The sequence below is a fragment of the Cavia porcellus genome, unplaced genomic scaffold (genome assembly GCF_034190915.1).
Source record: "Cavia porcellus strain 051 isolate PalLab524CR breed Dunkin Hartley unplaced genomic scaffold, mCavPor4.1 scaffold_14, whole genome shotgun sequence".
Taxonomy (NCBI): domain Eukaryota; kingdom Metazoa; phylum Chordata; class Mammalia; order Rodentia; family Caviidae; genus Cavia; species Cavia porcellus.
The window spans coordinates 64,967,555-64,974,240 of NW_026947497.1; the positions used below are offsets into that span (position 1 = coordinate 64,967,555).

The 6,686-nt window shown below is 48.5% G+C and overlaps 1 protein-coding gene across 13 annotated transcripts in view; it reads right to left on the reverse strand.

Moving 5' to 3' along the window:
* Window positions 1-4,132, reverse strand: part of Map4 (microtubule associated protein 4) — a 158,372-nt gene extending 154,240 nt beyond the window's left edge. For all 13 annotated transcript variants that reach the window (XM_063261101.1, XM_063261100.1, XM_063261099.1 and 10 more), the window contains exon 1: window positions 3,979-4,132. The gene's annotated coding sequence lies outside the window, so the exon portion shown is untranslated. The remainder of the gene's footprint in view (window positions 1-3,978) is intronic.
* Between the last annotated feature and the right edge of the window lie 2,554 nt (window positions 4,133-6,686).

Here is a 6,686-nt window from a genome sequence, read left to right on the forward strand (position 1 = left end):
GCCAGGGGTTTAGCTCAGAGGTAAGTGCCTACCTGGCAATTGTGAGGTCTAAGTTTGATCACTGGTACCAAAAATAAATAAATGAATAAATAAATGTATGCCACCTAAACAATAAAACCTCTAAAGTCAGGTACAGCAGAGTAGACCTGTAATCCCAACTATTCAGGAGGCTGAATGGGGAAGACAGCTTGACCCAGAAGCTCAAGATAGATGGATGAATGGACAGAAGGAAGAAAGGAAGGAAGGAAGGATAAAAGGGAGGCAGGGGCAGGAGTTTTTTCCCAGCATCAGTAAACAGAAAAAAATTTTAAGTGCAATTCAACCTTGTTTGTATATTTGAGAATTTAACACAAGGATGTTGGTAACAAATACATTTCAAGATGACATAAAAATTAAAATAGTGTACAGAAATGTGTTAAAACATGCCTTCATAAGATCCTACATACTGAACCAGGCAACGTGGCTCACACCTGTAATCCCAGCACTTGGAAGGCTGAGGCAGGAGTATTGGTGCCAGTTTGAGACCAGCCTGGAGTACAAAGTGAGCTCAAGGCCAGCCTGAACTGCATAGAAAGACCCTGTATCGAAAAGACCCCCCCAAAAAAAAAAAATCCTACATACCTTTAATATGTATGCATTGTATTACAAAAGAACATGAAGGGAACATGAAAGGAACATGAGGGGAAACCTCATAACTTGATTAAAATTCCCCCAAGTAGCACTTGGGAGGCTGAAGTAGGAGTATCACTTAGGCCAGCCTGGTCTAAAAAGTGTCAGCCTGAACTGCATAGCAAAACCCTGCCTCATTGGGGCGGAGGATTTAGCTCATTGGCACAAGCACCTGTCTGGCAAGTGCAAAGTTGTGAATTCAAGCCCCACCCTGGTACAAAAACAAAAACAAAAAACCCTTCTCTTTTTTTTTTTTTTTTTTAATCGGTACTGGGGATCGAACTCACAACCGCCTGCTTGCAAGGCAAGTGCTTATGGCGCTGAGCTAAATTCCCAGCCCAAAAACCCTTCTCTTAAAAAAAAAAAAAAAATCCCTTAAGGACAACAAAAAGAGAATGTAAGGAAAAAATGGAAACAAAGCTTTTGTAAATAAGGAGGAGAAGCTGGGCATGAAGATGCACCCCTGTAATCCCAACACTCAGAAGGCTGAGGCAGAGGACTATCATGAGGAATTCAAGGCCAGCCTGGGCTCCATAGTGACTTCAGGGGCAGCCTGAACTATACCGCAAGACCAAAAATTAAGTAAAAATAAGGAGGGAAAGAATTAAAAGGAGGGCCAGGAAATGAGAAAAACAGCAAGATGTATCATATACAGGTACAAATTCCCTATGATAAATGATGTGTATAGGGTCAGGGATTTAGGTCAGTGGCATAAGTACCTGCCTGGCAAGTGCAAGGTCATGAGTTCGATCCCCGGTACCAAAAATAAGTAAGTTAATAAAATGATGTGTATGTCTGAAATGTACTAATAAATCAAAAACTGCAAAAAAAAATTAGGCAGAATATGGTAGCATAGGGGCTGGGGATTTAGCTCAGCAGCATAAGCGCCTGCCTTTGCAAGCAGGCAGTCGTGAGTTCGATCCCTGGTACCGATAAAAACAAAAAAGACAAAAGAAAAAAAAAAAGAATATGGTAGCATATGCCTATAATTCCAGCACTCAGGAGGCTGAGGCGGAAGGATTCCTGTGAGTTCAAGGTCAGCCTGGGCTACAAAGTGAATTCAAGGCCAGCCTGAACTGCATAGTGAATCCCTGTCTCAAAAAGAAAAAATAACAATAATAATAATAAAAATGAACATTCCCTAAGAACATTTACTGCCTTTCCTATTCTATAATCAACTGCCTGTGTATTATTGACTATGCTCCCAGGAAAAACAGAGATGTGCTGGCAATGGAAAATTCAATCCAGTCGTTTACATGGCACCCAGAACTTTCAATGTAAATAAACTGGTTTCTCATTTATCAGTCTCTGGTGAATTTACAATGCATTAATAGATTCCCAAGCACCTGAGTCATCATGCTATGTGAACCAAAATTCTTAAGTTTCTAAACTACCACTAGTGACTAGTGAGTCACACCACTTGGATCCCTTAACTATCTGTGAGTTCTTATTCCTATTAGTCTCAATTCCTTCAGCAGCAAATAGAACTAGTAAATAGTTTAGTGATTTCTTTATTTTAAAGCTAAATTTGAAACGAGGACTAACTGAGGTAAAACTATTTCATCTGAAAGGAAGTACTACAGGGGACCATCAAACTCCATCATCTGATTTAAAGAACATCCCCAGGGGTGGTGCACACCTGTAATCCCAACACCAGGAGACCATGTCAGGAAGATCCTGTCTGAGCAATTCTGTGATTTAAGGAGAACTAGTCTCAAAATAAGTAAATAAAATTAAATCCTGGGGTTAGTGGCACATGCCTGTAACCTCAGCACTGTGGAAGGCTGAGGTAGGAGGATGGCACCAGTTCAAGACCATCCAGGGCTACACAGTAAGTTCAAGTCCAGCGTGAACTACACAGCAAAACTGTCTCCAAAAACCAGAAAGCCAAAATAAATAAATAGATAGATAGATAGGTAAAAGATAATCCCTGGAGTCTCATTCTAGGGAGCTGAGAAAAGCGAAGTTCTAAAGTTTTGCAGGTACTCGTGTACCAGTCTCCTGCTTAGCAACTCTAATGTTGTCTACCAAACACCCAGCCTGTAATGGTTAGAGCATGACAACTGTTCACTCTAAATCCATGTGCTCAGCTTGGATTTAAGATTGATTTATAAAAATAGCTGCTGTTGGTCTTTGAATCCCTGACTGATGACTGGGCAGTGCTACCCCATAGGCCTAGAGCAGCTGAGTTTCCCTCACCACACCCATCTCTCTACCCGGCCAACCCGATGGCAAACACCCCCACCCCACCCCCATCTCTGCAGCAGACAGTTCTCCCTCCTCCCCGGCTGAGTGAGCAAATTACAAGCACAAATATCCCCTGATGCAATGCCACAACCATCCCTGGGAAAGAGCAGAGGCAGTTGCCAAAAGTGCAGGGAAATGGGCGGGAGATACACATACATACGCGCGCGGGGCACGCGCACGCGCGCACGCGCACACACGTAGGCGCGCGCATAGGCGCGCGCACGCAAAGCAAGACCGCAGTGCTATGCAGTCAGGGAAAGAGAATCGAGAGGCCCTGGGGAGCAAGAGCGTAACAGGACCAGAGGAGGGAAACAAGAACAGGGGGTTTCCAGATTAAAGCTGGGGTAACCCTAGCCTTCCCTAGGTCTGCACGTTTCACCCCGGATCTGAGTCCTAAAACAAAAGCCCCGTTTCCTCCGCAAAGCAGTAAATGCATTTAAATTTACACATTCCGGGAGACGACCCAAACCCCTAAGACCATTCCACGAGGCAATTTCAACTGAAAATGAACTCAGGGAACACACCGGCAAAAAATGTCCTTCGGCGCAATCTCCGCTCTGGGCAACGTCTCCAATTGCCCCTCCCGGTCCCCATCTCCACTCCGCTGTCCCCACCTTCAACGTCGGGGACTCACTGGCATGCCACGGTCGCGCACAAGGCCGAGCGCTGCTCCCTAAGCGCCAGGGCCACGCCCGAAGGGGGCCGCCGCGCAGATCTCTGTCACCCTCAGGGGACAGTCCCCAGGGCGCGCCCTGGTCCCACACCAGCAGACCCCCCCCAACTCCTCGGTTGGCGACCCTCCGAGTCTCCGACATCCCAAGCCCACGCCGGGCCCCCGGCCCTCCACCCTGCCTCGTTCCCTCCCACGCCGAAGGACCGAAGGTCGATCGCAGGCCGCCGCCCGCCCCGTGCGCGACGCCCCTGCGGCCCTCAGGCGCGCGGCCGCCGCCCTTCCCCGCTTCAGGCGGGCCCTGAGGGGTCCCGGGCTGCCTGGGGGCGCCGCTCGCAGCCCTGAAAGACTCTCAGGTTCGCCCTTCCGAAGACACCCGCTGGCGTCTGCACCTACCCGCCGCCGCCACCGAGCCGGAGCTGGAGCTGGAGAGGAGAGAGCCGGGAGAGGGCCGGGAGGAGCTGGGAGAGGCGGGAGCCGCAGGAGTCTGCAAGCGAGCCGGGGGGCGGGGCGCAGGGAGGTGGCCGCTTCCTCGTCGCTCTCTTGAAGACCGGGGCGGGGACGGGGCGTCGCCACCGCCTGACACCGCCGCCCCGACCAATAGGTGCGAAACGGGGGCGGGCTGAGGACTGCCGCGAGCCAATGGGCGCCGGCGTTGGCACCGTGCCCTCCCCGTGGAAGCGGCGCGCGCGGAGGCCGTTGATGGTGAGGTGCGCGTGGGGTCTACACCGCTGCTCTGGGGCTCGCGAGTGCCCAAACGGGCCGCTCGCCCGCACCCGCTGTACTGTGATAGCGGCCGCTTGCTTGTAGAGATCGGGTACCGAGAGCCGAGGAAGACGAAGGGTCGGATACCCGGTGCTGGGCACGGGTCCCTCAGGCCCTGCTGTGGGCTCTGTGACGTAACTGGGCGAGGCAGGGGCGGGTCCTCGGGCGCGGCCGGCTGCTCCCGGGAAGGGACTGGGAGGGTCCGGGAGGGGCAGCTGAGAGCTTTCCAGTTTGGCCTCCTCTGTCTGTGATGGAAACGTGGCTGATCCAAATTAAGAATGGCTGTAAATATAAACACTAGGTTTCCGAGACAATACAGAAAAAGGAATACAAAATATTTATTTTTTATTAGTCGTAATTGAAATAATTGATCACAAAAGTGATTCCAACCTACAGACATACCACCCTGAACACACCAATTCTCCTCTGATCTTGCAAGCTAAAGCACAGGCCTTGTTAGTACTTGGATGAGAGGCAAAACTGATTCCAGTTTGGGGTATAATATTTAGTTAAGACCGATGTATTTAAAATAATTTGGAAAAAAAAAATAATAATTTGGAGAGGATGTGGTGGCATGCACCTGTAGTCCCAGCACTGGGGTGGCTGAGGCAGGAGGATTGCTGATTTTGAGGCTTACCTGAGTTATAAAGTGAGTTCAAGGCCAGCCTGGACTGCATAGCAAAACCTTGTCTCAAAAAGACAATATAATAATTGGAGGAGGAAGTAAATGGAATTTAAAAAGAATTAAGGTATGTTAAGTACAGCGTCCTCATGACCCCAGTCACTGCCTGGGGGAACAAGAGACTCTTAGGGCATCTTGATATAAACTCACGTTCTACAGCCATGAACCTCTTTCCTCAACTTCAAAATGGGATGCTTATGCTGGTCCAGCTGGTCTCTGAGTGACAGGAAGCCTAAATTGGAATTCCAGAGAACAAAGCAACTGGGGAGGTGAGATTCAGGACTAAGTCTTACAGTGCCTGCCTGGGACTACAGGGCCCTTGCTCTGCCAGCCTCTCATTTAAGGCCTCAAGAGGAGCAATAATCAACAAGTTCAGGGACAGAGGTGGGCATGGTGCCCCATTCTAAAAATAGCTCCCCCTCCATGCACCTTATAGAACCAAAGGAAAAGAGATCAAGGAAGTAAGGGAGTCAGCGTTCAGGGAACCCTCAAAACTGTGTTTCATTACAGCCACTCAGAGAGTACACACAGGTTCTTTTCATCAAGTCCTAAAGTCACAGGAATGAGGAAACAGTGAACCTTGCAAGAAGCAGTCTTATTTCAGGGGAAGGAAGCCTCACATCCCACGCTGCACAGTGAGCCCTCAGAGAGCAAAAGGTGGGAAGACAGTGCCGGATGGTGCCTGCCCCTGCCTGCCGTTGGCAGCGAGAAAGAACCTGAAGCCCCAGATGGGAAATGCTTGCCCAAGGCCACACTGCTGGTTCCCAGCACAGTGAGACTCTGAAGTTTCTCAACTTGCACTCCAGGGCTTTTCCTGATTATAGATCGGTTGGAATTACACTTAGCCACAAATGGTGGAGAAGAATGTGCTTGCATCCATGGGGGATGTATACGCAGGGAATGCAGGTTGGTGGCACAGCATCTGCTTAGCCTGTGTGAAGCTCTGGGTTTGATACTCAGAACCATCAGAGCAAAACAAAACTGCTAGGTGTAGCTGAGGTAAGAGGATCACAGAGAATTCAAGGTCAGCCTGGGTTACACATTGAGACCCTGTAACAAAAAAAAAAAACATCCTGAGGCCAGGAATAGAGCTCAGGGACACCAGTGCCTGCCTTGCCTAGCAAGGGCAACTGGTCCTGAGTTGAATTCTCAGTATAGAAAAGCAAAAAAAGGAACATTTTTTTAGTGTAGTTTATAAAAAATTTGGTCCAAACTGGTTCTACAGAGCCTAAGTTTTTTCCTTCTTTTAATAAAAAGTTGCTACCATTTGTGCATGTCTTGGCCAATTCTTTGTTCAAGACAGACAGAACCTAGAACCCAATCCCCAAAAGGACAGTTCAGTATGCCAAAGGCCAGTAAAGATGTGGACCACAGTAAGTGCTCACTAGTGGTTAGAAATCATTGCTCCTCTCTACCAACTCCATCCTATAGCAGTATAACATAGGCTAAATAATAAGTTTTCTAGCTTAACCATCCATTTTGAGTTTTATTTTGTTTTGTTTTGTTTTGGTACCAGGGATCAAATTCACGACCTCATGCTTGCCAGGCAGACGCTTAAGCCACTGAGCTAAATCCCCAACCAAAGTTGAGGAAAGAGGTTCAGGACCGTAGAGTATGACAGTTTATATCTAGATTGGCCAAGAGCCTCAGGTG